The sequence below is a fragment of the Megalobrama amblycephala genome, linkage group LG8, assembly GCF_018812025.1.
Source record: "Megalobrama amblycephala isolate DHTTF-2021 linkage group LG8, ASM1881202v1, whole genome shotgun sequence".
NCBI lineage: Eukaryota > Metazoa > Chordata > Actinopteri > Cypriniformes > Xenocyprididae > Megalobrama > Megalobrama amblycephala.
Genome location: NC_063051.1, coordinates 10,951,359 through 10,968,927, shown reverse-complemented (window position 1 = coordinate 10,968,927; position 17,569 = coordinate 10,951,359). Strand labels below are relative to the sequence as shown.

Genomic DNA, 17,569 nt, shown 5'->3' with positions numbered 1-17,569 from the left:
AGGTAAGCAGCTAACAGCATTAGCAGCTGTGCAGAAGTTAGTTAATTAACTTCAGACTTCTTGCCACAATGGCAGATATCAGATTGTACAGTCCTAAAGTGCTGACTAGGGACTCTCGTGGAATTCTCTTCTTTGCACTATTTCGGCATAGTTCTGATCACGTCATCTCTGCCTGATTTCATAAGGTCCTAGACCTTGAAATCTTGCTTGAAACATTCAGCTAGTCACCATTCACTTTCATTATGTGTATTTCATTACATGTATTAGCAGCTTAGACTTTCTTCTATAAATATCCTTAACAGATTTTAAAAAGAAATTTTAGTTGAACTACAAATTTAATTTGTTGTTTTCTTCATTTTTCATGTTTTGACTAGACTAAACAATGAATTCTTTGATTTGAAACCAAGACCATGTCCCTGGCTAAGTATGCACTGCTATAAACATTAAGCATTTATTATGCACAGGAGCAATAGTTCATACCTGTTTTAAACTTTTATTGGATATGTTTGATTAATTATAAAGAACTATAACACTAGCTGTCAACTTTGAATGCGATGTGGGAAATAACAGCTAAGTACCATGAATATTTCATTACTCACGTAAGTCACAGTTCATCATCCAATGTCCTATTTCACAGCTGGAAAATTACATTTACAGTTTGTAATTGCTTTCAATTTACAGCAATGATACAAATTAGACAGATATTGTTGCTGTGCTATGATAATGTGCAATAAAGTTAATGAGCTTAGTGTTTGGATCTGGACACAGAATGTTTGGATGCTCTTCCATATAAGATTTATAGATCTCTCCCTGTTGTCTGCCAATGTTATTACGGCTGAGCATCACCATCCACACGCTTTCACTCTTCCTCTCTCACACCTTACTTTGCAAAGTCAGGGAGGAAGCATGGTTAATATTATTCCATGTAATCTCTTGTTTGGCAACCGTCGTCTGGTGTCCGCTGGCAGCTGTGGGGTGCTGTCGGGCGAGGGGGTCATGGGCCTGTCTCCGACAAAGGATGTCCGTTCATTAGAGTTAGGATGAGGACAAGCACCTGCATCAAATGTCACACTTACTCATTAATTGCTCTACACGCACAGATGTGCCCACATAGCCAAAAGAAGAGAAAACTAGGTAAAAATAAATGTAGAAATGACTATTTGGAGGCATAATACTTGCAGGAGGACAAGCTAGAAGAAAATCAGAGTAGAAAACAGACCCTTAATTTGTGCAGCAACAAGCCAGGGCTCCAGTTCTCAAAAGCATTGTGAGCTAAGATGATCGTAGAGACCATTGGTGCCAATCTAAGATCTACTTAGGCTTATGATGCTTTTTACAAAATGTAGCCCAGATCCAGTCTTCAGTATTTTAGTGAATCCACCACCACATACACCTTTGAAAGAAATGTATGTTATGACCAGTATGTTCAATGAAAATAAGGTATAACAACAATGTTCTCAATAACTTGCCATTAGGGTTGTAATGATGTACCGGTAATCACGTACGATTATCATATCGTGTACATTTGCTTATCTACAGTATTGATAAAAAAAATCAGACATAGAATCTCACCTGTGCATATCACAACAACATGACTAAACTCTTAACTTGCTCTACTCACACATGTACAGCGGGGACGATGTCAGAGACAGAGGCTGCTATCCCACGTCGAAAAGTAAGTTCAAATTTGCAGTATGGGAATATTTTGGATATAGAAAATAAACACGGGGTAGTCCTCGAGGGTGGATATCCAGTTTGCAAAAAGTATAACAGTAGCTGCAAAAGGAGGAAACACATCGAACGTGTTCCCATATATTAGAGAACACCATCCATGCAGATGCAGGTTTGTTCCGTTAAATGATTTCTGTGATGCAGAGGGAATCCCGGAATCCAGTGATGAAAATGGAATTTACAGTATAACGCAGATGTCACTTAAAATGCATGATTTGACGGATTGATGAATAAAACAAAAGCAGAGCTGTACAATAGATCAAATCGCGACATGGTCTACTCTCTGTGCATATTAAAGTGCAAAAAGACTGCTGTATACATTTGTTTTGCATGTCTCTGTGTGAATGAGCGGCACAGTTTCGCGACGCTCATATTGTTTTCAGTGTTTGAGCACATAAACACATAAACATTTCTCAGAGCAGCCTTGGATAATGCTTAAAGGTGCCCTAGAACTTTTTTTTTAAAGATGTAATATAAGTCTAAGGTGTCCCCTGAATGTGTCTGTGAAGTTTTAGCTCAAAATACCCCATAGATTTTTTTTTAATAAATTTTTTTAACTGCCTATTTTGGGGCATAATTAGAAATGAGCCGATTCAGGGTGTGTGGCCCTTTAATTCTCGTGCTCCACGCCCCAAGAGCTTGCGCTTGCCTTAAACAACATAAAAAAAGTTCACACAGCTAATATAACCCTCAAAATGGATCTTTACAAAGTGTTCGTCATGCAGCATGTCTAATCGCGTAAGTACAGTGTTTATTTTGATGTTTACATTGATTCTGAATGAGTTTGAGGCTGTGCTCCGTGGCTAACGGCTAATGCTACACTGTTGGAGAGATTTATAAAGTATGCATATATAATGTATATATTTATAAATATATGCATTATACAGACTGCAAGTGTTTAAAAATGAAAATAGCGACAGCTCTCTTGTCTCCGTGAATACAGTAATAAACGATGGTAACTTTAACCACATTTAACAGTACATTAGCAACATGCTAACGAAACATTTAGAAAGACAGTTTACAAATATCACTAAAAATATCATGTTATCATGGATCCTGTCGGTTATTATTACTCCATCTGCCATTTTTTGCTATTGTCCTTGCTTGCTTACCTAATCTGTTGATTCAGCTCTGCACATCCAGACGTTCTGCCCTTGTCTAATGCCTTTCATAATGTTGGGAACATGGGCTGGCATATGCAAATATTGGGGGCGTAACAGTCGGTGTTATGTTGAGATTTGCCTGTTCTTAGGAGGTCTTTTAAACAAATGAGATTTATATAAGAAGGAGGAAACAATGGAGTTTGAGACTCACTGTATGTCTTTTCCATGTACTGAACTCTTGTTATTTAACTATGCCGAGGTCAATTCAATTTTTGAATCTAGGGCACCTTTAATGAGCATTTCATCAAATGTCAAATACGCTCTGAATCTCAAATCTCACTCAAGTTCACTCAAGTTCAAAATAAAAGTCTGTTTTTTAACTCGAAGAAATTGACAGAATGTACATCTCAAAATAATAATAATAATAATAATAATTTTTATTTAAACCATATAAGAAAGATATTTTTTTGTCCATGTTTTAATTTAGTAAATCTCAGTTGTGCAGCATTTTAACAATTAATTAATGTTTTAAAATGTAATCAAATGAAAATTTAACAACTTTTATGTTTTGGCAAAGTTTTATGCATTAATTTCATTACCACCTTTTTTTATATTATATTTGTAATTAATCATAAAATCCAGAAGAATTAAGTCAAACTAGAATTTCTAAATTTTAATAAATTACTAATGATAAATATAAGTTGTTAATCTAATCCATAATCAGTTATTAAATTTAATTGATATGTTTTTCATTATTAAAATTTGAATAAACAAAACAAACAATTGCTTTCAAGTTTGTTATAATAAAGCATTTGTTCAACAACAACAACAACAACAAAAAACCTGAATGTTTTCATTATTCATTGTAACTGATGATAATAATAATAATTGATTTTCTAATACCATATACCATGATACCATGAAACCGTGATATTTTATGAGACGGTTATCATACTGTGAAAATCTCATACTGTTACAACCTACTTGAAATTTCACTTTTAAAATATCAACAAAAAAAGTAGTCACACATTTCAGTTGTTTGTTAATCATGTTTTAACCATAATTTTGATTTGGCACATAAGCACACACACAAGCAAGCTATTTGTTGCGTTCCAATTAAAAGTCACAAAATTCAACTATTTATATACTCACAAATGAAGAAAATGTTCTTTTCTGGTAAAACTATTTTCTAATGCAAGTTATTAAGAGACTAACCAATGCTTTAGCAACAAGTCATCTGTACCCAATCTACACTACAATAAGCCTTAAGTAACCTCATAATTTACAAATTAACAGCTGAAGACTGAAGGAAATATTGGGCAGATACTGAAAAAAGATAGTTATAACAGGAGAGAATGATAGAAAAAATACTTGTTCTGAGCTAAAAATAATCCATATATTATGGCAGTTGGGTGTGTCAATTAAAAATGAATAAATCAGAAAAAAAGGTATATGCGCTCCTAGCCGAAAAACAAAAATTGAATTCAAATAAATACAAGAATCATGAAGGTTTGAGTCCAAGAATGAAGATCAGATCAATTTTGCTGAAATATACATGTGATCAAATAAAAGGTGTTTATGGTGCATGAAGAAAGCAAAAGCTAATTTCTCAGTCCCTAAAAACTATCTTCTGTGCTTCAAATAAATAGTTAAGACAAAGTGAATACAAGTAGTAAAACATTTATATGCAATGGAAGACATAGCGAATTACAATCAATGAGTAAACAAACATACTAGATCACAATCAAGGTAACTAAATGGAACTAACCAATGAACATTACGTTACACGCGGTAAATCAAGAAAACAAGAGATTCAAACAATAAGACTAACCGTGTTGAACTACATAACAATGATTTGTTTTCTGTCGATAAATGTATCCAAACAGTTGCTCCTGTCTAATAAAACACATAATATATTAAAGTGTCTTTGGTGTTTCCATGGTTTCTAGGGTAGGAAATCAAGGCGATGCAACAACATGGGCCGTTGCACTGTTTAAAATAGCTGATTTCTCCGGATTTAAACATTGTTGGAAACATTTGGGATAATGTAAGTACACAAGCCAACAAAATATTGTTTTAGTGGTTTTTTGGATATTATTTAAGCATATTTAAGCCTCATGTTAAGTTTTAAGCTACTACTTCTGGGGCTTTCGAAATAAGTATAGGTGTATGATGATCCTGGAATGGTACAAGTGGAGAAAAAAAGTGGACAAAAAAAGAAAAGGAAGAGAGAAGAAAGAAGATAGAAGAACATTAGCTGAAGCTAAAGTCTGCTCTGAACCCTGTGACAGTCTTGTGCTCAACCTCTCATTCATCTGTATTCCTGCCGGAGCACTTTGGGCCTCCCTGCATCCTCTTCCATGCCTCCACATTATCGAACCACGTCATGAACAATTCATCGGTGGGATTTCATGTTCAGCTTCCACCCAACATTTAAAGAGCAATCTTTTAAATGTATTAGCTCTTCCCTGCTATAACCAGCCATTCACGCTTGTGTGGTAAATTGCACAAACATCATTATGCAATCCAATCCAACACAGGTCTTATGTCTCGGCAAATTAAATCAGTGCAGAAAGTTTTGCGGTCTAACAACAGGATTTTGTCACATGCAGACGAAGGGATTCATCATGCATTTATATCCCATTGTGCCGCTGAGGGATATCCCTTCTCTCCAACATCACTGTAATAAAGTGCATGTGCTTTGAAATGCGATTTGACAAATAGTCCTTTGAGACACTAATGGCTTGAGTCCTATTGTTATCTAGCTAACATGTATTGACAGTGGCATAGCAGAATGCATGCTCTTACAATTTTACAACCCTCTAATGTTATCCAAGGGAGGTGGGTGTTAGGTTGCTAAGAAGAAGATGTAAATTGCACTGGGAATGTTGATAGGTTAGATGAGACAGAACTCATAATAGGCAACGTGTCCATGAATTTCTCAGCTATCTCACAAGAGTCGGCACAAAAGCAAAGGAAGCGATCAAAGTGTATCCTGTTTTTTCAAGTGACCACGTCGTGGCTGGACATTGTGTCGTGTCTTACGTTTTCTGTCAGCACAGCCATCATCATAGGGGAGAAACAAATTAGCAGCAATCAACCCTGCATGGCCACATTTAGCCCCTGCACCATTATGTTTCCTCCCAGAGCTGTGTGTGTCCATCGATGAGAACATTAATATGCAAGCTCTCTGCCCAGAATCACCATAGACACACTAATTAAATCACCCGCAACAGACCGAGAGCAGGAACATTAATGATGACATCCACCACCCCATAAACAGCCATTAAAACTCTCTAAACACAGAAACCCTGAACCTGTTAATGATGCAACCATTTAGAGGTAAATAACATTTGATGAAAAGTCTGTCACAAAACCTAATGAGCTTACTCTGTGTCCACTATCTACATGTACAGCTATCTTGAATATAAAATGTTCATAGGAAACCAATCTGATATGTAGCAATCAAGTAGGCCTATAATGCCTGAATTTTTTACCTTTCCAAACCATTTCAGTGGCTCTTGCTTGGCTGGGCAGTCAAATAAAAAGTCAGTTTTATACTTGATAAATAATCAGGAATCGAGCTCTTGGCTAATTCTGAATGGCCATCAATAAAGTAGAAGAACAAATAGTAGAACCTTGTATATAGCTAATTCAACTCTTGAATAAGCACAAACGAATGTATAGCTCATACAAATATTGACTACAGTTATACATTGTTAATTAGACCAATCTATTTCCTGTCAATACTGTTCAATATGAAAATGTACTTACATTTATTAGTAATGTTTCCCATAGCTAATGAAAGTAAGATGGAAATCTTTTAGTTGAATTTATTGTTACTGTATGCCTGAGATTTCCTAATCCATGATGAATACATGCAGGATACAAATGATTTGAAAGGACTTCAAATTTCAATCACGTTACCATCCAAATGGAATTTTAAGTGAATATAGAAATGCCATGAAATGCCCTTTGTATTTTTTTTCCCTAGTGCAGTAGTACATTATGTAAGCACTCCAGATAAACTCAGACAACAACCTGCACTATACAGTTAAAATAAACCACATTCAAAGGATCTTCTGAAAAATGTATGAAATATAAACCACCATCTGCACTGGTTCATACCACACTCACTCAAAAGTATAAACAAGAACATTGTGCTTTATTTATTTTTTGTCATTTTTGTCTATTATAAGTTGGGCCTCTTTAAAATCACTGGTATAAGTAAAGAGAATTCAGGACATAAATAGATTGCTACCTAATAACATTATTTTATTGTTGCTGTTAGTATGACTATTGTAATATTGGTATAAAATAACAGTGTGAAAAGAAAGTGGACTGAGACAACGGTCCAATATATATATATATATATAACACTCAAATATAAACATAAATATTACAATAAGGTTCATTAGTTAAACATTAGTTAATGTATTAACTAACTGAACTAACCATACAATAATTTGTTACTGTATTTACTAATCTTCATTAACGTTAATGAAAATACAGTTGTTCATTGTTTGTTCATGTTAGTTCACTGCATTAACTAATGTTAACAAGTTTTAACTAGAACCAGTTTTTACAAGATGTAATATAAGTCTAAGGTGTCCCCTGAATGTGTCTGTGAAGTTTCAGCTCAAAATACCCCATAGATTTTTTTTAATTAATTTTTTTTAACTGCCTATTTTGGGGCACCATTAACTATGCACCGATTCAGGCTGCGGCCCCTTTAAATCACGCGCTCCCTGCCCCCCGAGCTCTCGACTATAATACAGTGCATTTACAAAGTTCACACAGCTAATATAACCCTCAAATGGATCTTTACCAAATGTTCGTCATTAGTGTTGTCACGGTACCAAAATTCCAGTAGTCGGTACCGATACCATTGTTTACGGTTACCAATTTCGGTACCATAGCAAAATCTGTTGGAACTATTTTACTATTTTATATAGCCTATTTAAATTTAAATATGATTTGGAGTGTGTGTGTATGTTTGTGTGTGTATATATAGGCTACCTCAATTAAATAATTTTTGAAATATAAATAAATAAATAAATAAATAAATAAATGCTCAAACATCCATTTTGTACTGCTGAAAAAATCAGCATATGCTGGTAAGGTAGGTTTTGAAGCTGGTATGCTGGTTTGAGCTGGTTTATGCTGGTCAAGTGCTGGTCCTATGCTGGTCCTGCTGGTCCTGGACCAGCATGGACCAGCATAGGACCAGCATAAACCAGCTCAAACCAGCATACCAGCTTCAAAACTTACCTTACCAGCATCTGCTGGTTTTTTCAACAGGGGTAACAGACGTGCGTGTTTATTTGAGCTATTTCGTCAGTGAAACGACACACTACAGCCTGTAAAACTATGAAATAAATACCGGTAAATAATGGTAACCTAAATAATAAGAAAGTTAAATATTATTTAAAAAAATATTTGTTTTTTATTTCCACACAAAGATGCGTCATATAGCCAAGTCCCATTATAGTCTTTGATATAGCCTACCGCTCTGCGCTTTGAGAGGGATGTGGGACACGAGCAGGAAAGAGACCATTTCTCTTTAATAATATCATGTTTTCTCCTGATGTTACACTTGTTGTAAAAGGTCTGAAGGGCAAGTTTTATCCTCCGCAGGGGCAAGACATTCAGGCTATGTTTGATTTAGCGCTGCCAGAGAAAACGAAAGTAAAAATCGCCAGCGTTTGTGAAACGCGCTATAGACAAATAAACTTGACGCGCCTTATAAAGTCTAATAAGGAGCACAAACTGTGTTAAATAGAAATTGACGTGCAAGCAAAAAGGTTTCTGTCCTATGGTGTTTTTTCTACTACAGTAAATAATGCGAATAGCCTATAATAGGCCTAAATGCGAACAAAAGAAACGTTTATAATCCCCTGCGTGAGTGAAGATTTGGGAAAAGAAATGGAGATACCTAATGGAATTCCTAATGGAATTATAACTAATGGAATATTGTTAAATTCTCTGATAATCGTGTGACCAGATCGCGATTCGCAAAACAGAATACAAAGCTTAACTGTATGGACTCACGTGCCTCTCATTCGGCATGAATCAAAATGTTTCCATGGCTGCGATGTCACATTTAATTGCTAACCTATTATTTCTTTTGTAAACAAAGCTTTGTGCTTCACTCGTGTCATATTCACGTAAATACTGCCACAGCCCTATTTTTGGGTACCGAATTAACCCGGATTAACTGCCTATTTTCGGCATCATTACTATGCACCGGATTAGGCTACAGCCCCTTTAAATCACGCGCTGGTATCGTCACATTTTCAAAATTTCCATACCGACTTGGTACCGAAGTACCGGTACTTTTGACAACACTATTCGTCATGCATACTGCATGCATGCTTGAGTATGGTATTTATTTGGATGTTTACATTTGATTCTGAATGAGTTTGAGGCTGTGCTTCGTGGCTAAAGCTAATAATACACACTGTTGGAGAGATTTATAAAGAATGAAGTTGTGTTTATGCATTATACAGATTACAAGTGTTTAAAAATGAAAATAGCGACGACTCTTGTCTCCATGAATACAGTAAGAAACGATGGTAACTTTAACCACATTTAACAGTACATTAGCAACATGCAAACTAAATATTTAGAAAGACAATTTACAAATATCACTAAAAATATCATGTAATCATGGATCATGTCAGTTATTATCGCTCCATCTGCCATTTTTCACTGTTGTCCTTGCTTGCTTACCTAGTCTGATGATTCAGCTGTGCACAGATCCAAACGTTAATACTGCCTGCCCTTGTCTAATGCCTTCGATCATGGGCTGGCATATGCAAATATTGGGGGCGTACATATTAATGATCCTGACTGTTACGTAACAGTCGGTGTTATGTTGAGATTCACCTGTTCTTCGGAGGTCTTTTAAACAAATGAGATTTACACAAGGAGGAAACAATGGATGTCATTTCCATGTACTGAACTCTTGTTATTCAACTATGCCAAGGTAAATTCATTTTTTGATTCTAGGGCACCTTTAATAATGTATTAGTAAATGTTGAAATTAACATTAACAAAGATTAATAAATGCTGTATAAGTGCAGTTCATTATTAGTTCATGTTAACTAATGTAGTTAACTAATGTTAACTAATGAACCTTATTGTATAGTGTTATTATATATTCAAATTTATACAACAGTTCTTTCTGAGAGCCGTGCGATATTCCCCCAGTATCAGCACTGGAACCATTTCACCGTTTGTGAGCGACTGTCATGGTGGTTGAGCAAATCCACTATATTTTTTTACAAATACTACTGTTGGGTCACGGAATTAAGTTTTTTAGGCAAGAATGTAGTTATTTAGACCTCAAATATATGACTCACAAATAAACATAGCGCCTATTTTACAATTTGTTTAGATGCTTTCTGAGATTTGAGCTCCAGGCTATCAGTGGTCATTCAGCACTCATGTACCCAAAAAGAACAGCTTAATCTTGGCCAGTCTTTCAGGAATTTGCAGCTGGCTCTTATGTAGATAGTGGTTAAAAATGAGATATAATTCATTTGGGGTATATCAAACGGGCAATCTTTGGTCTTATTAATCTATTACATGTTTCAGAGCAAATCGATTTTGGTTAAGGGGAAAATTAAGTTTCATAACTTTATATTTAGGCTATATTTAACTTCAATCCTGTACAAGGAGTGCTGCTTTTGTATGTTTGACTGAATCCGTGGCGTAAGGAAGTAGTTCTGCACAAAAGAGTGTTTTTAAAAACACTCCATTGTTGTTTCTTATTTATTTACTCACTTGTGCCGTCGAACTTTTGTATAAACACAATATTACATGAGTAGCCATGCGATATGGCTGTATATCAGCATCAGCACACTGTGATTACCTACGGCCAAATCACAGCCATATTGCACGGCAACTCGTGTGATATTGCTCATGTATATGAAAAATTATGTTAAATATTATAATTCTTGATATCTACCCTTGTGCAATCTGTTCATAAAGCCGTAAAGGGGATGTATTTTGTGTGCATTTTTGACTTCCGCCTATAGGACAACAGCAGAAATAGCTTTTGGGTAATACTGACGCAATGCATGCATTGTGAATTGCTTCTGTAAATTAATAAGTAATAATGGTAACACTTTATTTCGACGATACACTATCTTTGCAACTACATAACAACTAACTCTCAATAGATTATTAGACGGTCTGCTTAATATCTGCTAACACATTATTTTCTTGTTCCCCCAACAGACATCTTACTGACTATAAGTAATGTATTCTACTAACGCAAACCCAAACACCTAACAGTCTACTACAGTCTACTTATACTCTAATGAAAGTTAGTTGACATGTAGTTGCAAAGGTACTTATAGTTAGCAGAATGTCTAAAGTGGACAATCAAAATAAAGTATAACCATAATAGTTTTTAATCCATAAATGCATTTTAGCTCCCACTGCAAAAGACATCAATCAAGACAAAATAATTAAATTGCAATCTGTATGAAATCTGTATGACAATTCCTCCCAAATTTCATAATCATAACATACACATACATACATACATACATTGAATGCATATTACAGTATGTCAAGCCAGCATCAAAAGGTCAACCCGCAAGCTCAAATTTTCTTATTGAGAGCAAGACTACATCTTTATTCTGGTACTTCACCTGCTAACAGGCAACATCATAATTAGCTCAGCGTCTGTGGTTAGATCGCAAGATGATAACTAAAGGCATCTCAGCAGCTGCCTCCAAAGGGCCATACTAGTGCTGTTACTTCATGTCTAGACTTTATCAAAGTCACACTAAGCAAGATCTAATAAAAGAAAAAGACAGCTTTTCCATTCCATTTTGCACATTAAATTTTAATAGATATCCCTCCAAATACTTTTCCTCCTTTAAAATACTGCTGTGCTGTGCTTTGCTTACGAATATGAACGGCTTGTATATATTCTCTCTGAAGCGATGTGAACATCCATTCATCAGCAGTCAAAATGAAAAGTGGACAGGAGGGATTCCGGGAGGCTAACATTCGTCTTCACTTACGCCCCAACCCTAATGAAAGATTGCTCAGGCAAATCGAGAGTGTACCATCACGTCTCCAAAACTGCATTGCCGCCTGAGACGCTGCAATTCAAATTCCATCCCAATCAGCTGCCAGCAAATATCTACCGCCTGTCGGAGCTTATATTAAGACCGCAGAAGCTCTGAGAGCCTGGTCGTGTTAGAAAGTGATACATTTTTAATGCTATTCACAGGGCTCTGTGTGGGAGGAGCTGAGAGAGGGTCGGACTATCACGAGCAATGGCTAGTAGGAGATATTACTTGTAACTTGTGAAGTTTGGTGTAGTTGTTAGTTCCATTAGAGAAGTGCGTGTTGCCCTCAGGAAAATGTCTGTGCTCTTATTTATTAACCTCAACTGACCTGTGCAAGTGAAATAACAGCAGGGGAAGGCTGAGCACTCACCAATCAGCACTGTGGCATGGGGCAAGGCGATTTGTCCCTCTCTAAACATTTCCTGGAAAATATTCTTAGTCTTTTCAAAGCCATTATTCTCTCTATAACAAAATAAACACACAACTAAAACAAGAGCGGTAAAAATAGCAGTTAAGAAAGCATCTGATCATAGTGACATGGATATGTATGCAATATTCTGCAATATTATTGACTTGAATGCACTGACACTCTTGGTTACTGTTGTAACCTCCGTTCCCTGATGGAGGTGTTGAGATGGATCAATGTTTTCTTCAGAGCTGCTTTAAAGATGAATTGAACTCATGCGATAATTAATGAACTTGACACAGTTATTGAACCAGACAGAATCAACACTGAACTTATTTCAACCGAATAATGACTGTTTACTATTGTCTTTTTTTGATCTGCTCTACAACAGTATTGAATTCTGTTTGTATCACTGAATCATTATTTTCATGTTTATCACTGTAAAGCTACTTTGAAGCAATCTGTATTGTATTGTATTGTGTGTGTTCATATTTTTACTCACGGACTGCGATGGACTGAACAGAAGAAATAAACCGGAGAAGATTTCCACGTCAAAGCACACCTACCTATTACAAAATTTAAATGGTAAAAGTTATTTACCAGCCGGAGTGAACTTTTCCGGAAAGTTTGCTTTGGCAAGCCTTTTTAAACTCCCAAAACAAACTCAAAACAAACTTTGTTTTAGAATGATTTCGATCCAAAACGACGTCACACCAGTTTATTCTTCGATTTTGCTTGAAGTATTTCAGGGCCTTGCAGCAACATTAACAAAATTTTGCATGACCAACTCAACCCATTGCGAAATTTTCCTACTGAAATTACTGCATTTTGCTGCCAAACATTTGCCAAGCAATGGTAAATGTGACACCTTTAAAGAGGAGATGGCTTCTGCGTTGCTTTTAAGGCTATAAAAAGACCTTTGTATTCATTGTGGACTAACATTTACACACCATTGAAATGCCTGTCAAAACTGCAAAATAACAGCAAATTGTTCTAAATTGCAAAGCTGAAATAAAAAGTACTGCATGCTCTTTAAAGTGCATTTCTTACCGGAAAGATCTTTCACATTATAGTGGTGTTTATGAGTCAACAACAGAGAATCATTGGCCAACACCTTTCATCTCCTCCTGTTTGGCGTAGGTGTATTCATAATGTTCTCACAGTATGCGATCCAAATTTCAGCACAGTTCTGCAACAAAGCAAAGCTTGTGTTTACTCGCCATTTACATATGAGCTTTGATTTCCAGTAAACCTATAGCACCTAGAGGCTTCTAATGGATTATTTTAGTATTTGTATCAAAATGCTGTAGAATTTCACATCCCACTAATACCACAAATTGTCGTATTATTTATAACCTCACACCAGTTCTCTGTGTAGTGTAAAGTTGGCAATGGGAAGAAAAAAAAAAAGAAAAAAACCCAAAACACTGAATGCATTAATCGTCCAGATTTTCTTGCTCGGGGTGATGGTAAACTCTGTGAATGCATCATCAGCCAAGCAGATGTCTTTGAGGCCAGCTTGCATTTGTGTTAAAAAACACTCAAACAAGTCCTATGACATAATCCATACATCACTCCATGCTGTTTTAACAGATTATAACTTAAATACTTCAGTGTTTACAGCAACACAATATCTGTGCTGTCACATTGGCCAAGCATACATTTTAGCCAAAAATAAAATGTCACATCTGGATCTAATAACAGCTCCATGTTCATACACATTAAAAATCTGGGATTCAAAACACACACACACACACACACACACACACACACACACACACACACAAAGTGTAGTATCAGTAAGACTGATTCACTGACTGACTGAAATTAATACTTTCAGAGAATCTTGAAAAAAGTTTCCACAAAAAATATTAAGCAGCAAAACTGTTTTTTGCATTGACAATAATAACCAAATCAGCATTATTATTAGAAAGAATTCTGAAGGATCATGTGACAATAAATACTTAAGTAATAGCTGCTGAAAATTCAGCTCTGCAATATTTCATATTCAAGCCAAAGCATATTAAAGCCAAAGCATTTAGATCACCCCCAGGTGGTTGGATGGAGTATAGGTCATAAACCCCACCCTCTCCATGTAAACAAATGGGACATGAGCCAAACTAAACAATCAAATTACACTTCAAATAAATGTATTTCAAAGATAGTTTCTGTCATTCTAGGCAGTTTTTATTACGCTGATGTAAGTTAAAGTGTTTTTTTTTTTTTTTTTTTTTTTTAAATAATGGTTTTAGTTAGTTATATGATGCCATAAAACTGGGGTGTGACATCATGATTGACAGCTGTGATTGACAGTTTCTCTGAGTGTAGTTGTCACAGAGGCAGACATCAAATTTGTTGCAGTCAGGCTACTTAAAAAAAAGTTAAAGGGTTACTTCAGGATTTAGCATTAAGCTTTGTATTAGTAGAATACCACTAGTATTTTCGAATTACCGTGCTTTCCCCCTTCATATCAGCCCGAGATGAGAGATTTATGCATTTTTATTCTGTAAAAAAGCCTCCGATGACGCAAAAATCGTCATTTTGCGTCATCGGAGGCTTTTTTGGCCAGAGGCATTAAAATACAGCCAGTAATAGGAGAAGGGTCTGGCTGCAGACCATGCGAGTGGAGCTCCACTCTCGAACAGGAAATACGAAATGTTTTACTTACATCTACACCTAACCCAACCCTAAACCTACCCTTTACAGTAATGCAAATACTTGTTTTACTAACGTCTACACCTACCCCAACCCTAAACCTACCCTTACAAATAATGCAAATACAGTAATTAAACATTGGAGGCGTATTTCCTGTTCGAGAGTGGAGCTCCACTCGCCCCCTCAGGCTGCACAGACCCATTGGGTAATAGCAGGTAGCAGGTAGTTCCGCATTTTTTCACCACGCCCATACATATGCGCTTTTGAGGTTACTCACGGACATAGATCAAAGATTTTATCAAAAGTGGGTGTCAATTATATTTTTAAGCTTAACATATTTTGTTATAGTCTGCACTACATCAGTGGTTCATCTCGCAAATTTATCGGTCTCTGCAGTCATCTCAACCAATACAGCAACAGGCTTTTGTGGTAACGTTAGCATAAATAGATAAATAGACTAACTCAGTTTTACAGAACAGTGGCTTTACTTTGATAACAGTCAACTTATGTGCAACTTATATGTAATTGTCTATCTAACGTTACTTTGCTAAGTTTGCAGTTTTACTGCTACCTATGTGCTACCTACAACACTACATATAGGCTACTGTGTTATCAGTCTAGTATCAGCGAGTCTTACCTCTAGGCGAATACGCTTAGTACCAGATGCCCAGGCTGTTCGTCTGTGGGAAAGTGAATATCGATCGCGGTGTCCTTCAGAATGGTTCTCTTCATTGCAAGGATATTTGGTTCGTAGTCCTCGTGCTTGAAATGGAGATTACATATTCTGCGGTTTTTTAGGTTTTCTATAACGGTGTCATCTCCAAACTTCGGGTGTTTGATGGCCCGCAGCCACTGTTTACATCACTCCAAATCTTTAACTTAATCGGAAAATGATGGAAACTTACTTGTCCTTTCCTGGTTTTGGGTGTACATCCAGGTACAAAGCAATTTATCACCATTTCGCTGTAAATGTATGAACTAACTCACGATTTATAGAATTAATATGTAACAAAGCAAGCCTAGTTGTTTGAATTTTTCTGGTAATTCCGCCTGTAACCGATAGGCGTGGTTTGGGCGTGGCCTCGCAGGGGCAGCAAAACAAGTGCATTCTGGGAGTTGTTGTCTTTCATCCACATTAGTCAAAAATACATTTTCTGCCTTTTCTCAGTCTAGAAAACTCCAAATTCAAAAATAATTTCACATTTCTACTACATAAATGACCAAATTTTAAATACACATTCATCTTTCCAGGGGTGAAGTACCCCTTTAAGGGGCGTGTGCTTGCAATTGATTCTGCGGGAGTGTGGGCAGGACCTTGATAACGCAGTTCCACTTCATGCTCACTACTGCGTAGACTCGGGCTCCAAACAACGTAATTAGTGCAAGATCTTAGTGGAATCTTGGGGGGACTGGCGGCTTTACTTTTCTACAATGGAAGAGAATGAAGGTGCGTCACCCAAATAAATAAAGATAAGACAAAATAATATATAGTAGTACTTTAATATATGAAGAGTTTGGTTCCAAAACGCGATAAACGCCATTTTCAAAAAATTGAGTTTCTGCCAAAATCAGTATTGTATCTGGTCGGTATTGAAAAGTCATTTATTAGTTTTGCGCAAAATGCGATATCCGTCGTGTTATTCTGTCATGTTTTCTCCCTTTCTTCCCAAAACGCGACAAACGCCAGTCTCCTTTTTCTGCAGAACGTGATATATCCGCTCTCAACCAATCACAGCGCACCATTCCACACACTGTAAACATTAAAGGCTTTTTTAAAAGCCGTTTTTAATACCAATGTACGCAGAAAAAAAGTGTGTTTATTTAACCGTGCGGTGGCGCCAGATACTCTTTAATCGGTAATGACAAATAATTCATAACATTAACAAGATGACCATTTTGGGAGCGACGGTTGAATGTATTTTTAGTAAAATGGCTGAATATAAGATAAATATTGGCAAAGTTTAGACTCTGTGATATATGTGAATCAACTTACTTTGTTGTGTATTTTCAAAATGAAAAATAACTTTTATATTGACAAATTAATTGCATTTTGAAAAAAAAAAAAGTGTCATGGATTTATTGCATTTTGGGAAAAAAAAATAATACGTTTTTATAATAAACTTTTTAAAATCAAAATGTAGATTTGAATTTTTAATGTTTTTATATCCAAAAGATGCTATCTGAAAGTTTGAAACAGAAAATAGGGGTTTTCATCTTGCCACTTACTTGGTAAAGAAAACACCTTTTTACTCAAAATAATCAAAATGGAGTTATTGCGTTTTGGAACCAAACTCTTCATATATAGGTAGTATAATATATAGTAGTAGTATATAGAAGTATTATATGTAATGCAACATGACGATTACAGCCTAGAAAAAACATTTACATTTTAAAACATTTCCAGAACAAGCATATTGTCTCTGCACAATATGCTTGTCTCTCCCCCTCTGCATGCCGCAGCCATAGAGCGAATGCATGGTGTTGGTGCAAGAGAAGAAATTGCAGGAAAAGAGAATCAACAGATTTTAATCAGATGATGTGGTCATCGCCAGAACCTCAGCGAGGCAGATGATGCCTCCAGA

At 36.0% G+C, this 17,569-nt stretch overlaps 1 protein-coding gene across 3 annotated transcripts in view; it reads right to left on the bottom strand.

Annotated features, from left to right (window-relative positions):
• Positions 1-17,569, bottom strand: part of LOC125273656 (gamma-aminobutyric acid receptor subunit gamma-3) — a 154,826-nt gene that overhangs the window by 112,816 nt on the left and 24,441 nt on the right. The window contains exons 2-3 of one of the 3 annotated variants that reach the window (XM_048199228.1): positions 13,383-13,521; positions 12,835-12,898 (exon numbers count right to left, since the gene is read on the bottom strand). The exons of the other annotated variants lie outside the window; for them this stretch is intronic. The gene's annotated coding sequence lies outside the window, so the exon portion shown is untranslated. The remainder of the gene's footprint in view (positions 1-12,834; positions 12,899-13,382; positions 13,522-17,569) is intronic. 3 annotated transcript variants of the gene reach the window in all.